This window comes from Mastomys coucha, unplaced genomic scaffold (assembly GCF_008632895.1).
Source record: "Mastomys coucha isolate ucsf_1 unplaced genomic scaffold, UCSF_Mcou_1 pScaffold11, whole genome shotgun sequence".
In the NCBI taxonomy this organism is placed as follows: domain Eukaryota; kingdom Metazoa; phylum Chordata; class Mammalia; order Rodentia; family Muridae; genus Mastomys; species Mastomys coucha.
Genome location: NW_022196893.1, coordinates 32039663 through 32040378, shown reverse-complemented (window position 1 = coordinate 32040378; position 716 = coordinate 32039663).

The window sequence follows — 716 nt, the reverse complement described above, 5'->3', positions numbered from 1 at the left end:
GACAACATGGGCAGGGGGGACATGAGGGGTGACAGACAACACGGGCAGGGGTGGTGTGGGGGTGGAGGTTGCGGGCTGGGGTGGGGGCTGGGAGAATGGCTGAGACAGATCCTCCCACCAGCAGTGGGGAGATACACCAGCACTGGTACCAATAGACCAGAGAGGTTCTCCCTGACCCCCCAGGAACCTCCACAAAGGTAAAGCTGGATCCTTGCCTATTTGAGGAAAGAATTTCAGGACACATCGAGTGAAGCAAACTTAGTTTATTAAGTAGAGACGAAGAGTCACATGCTTTAGATAGACCTTAGCATTGGCCAAGACAGCCACACACAAGGAACAATACAGGTCCGTGTGTGTGTGTGTGTGTGTGTGTGTGTGTGTGTGTGTGATGTCTCAAGACAGCCCCACTTAGGTGTCCTCATAATGACCAACTACATATTTATATAATATATAACTATGATGTATAATGACTATATGGCCTTGTAAGGTATGTATTTTTAAAAGCTGTAATTTACAATAACGTTTAGAGTTCAGTTCCCAGCACCCACAAGGCGGCTCACAGCAACCTGTAGCTCTAGCAACACGAGATCCAACAACAGCCTCTCTGATACCACACTCAAACAAACATCCATATAAAAAATAAAAATAAGGTTACAGAGCGGAGAGAGTGAGGAGGCTGCGTCTGGCTCCCGCTCTCACAGCCATTGCAGTACATT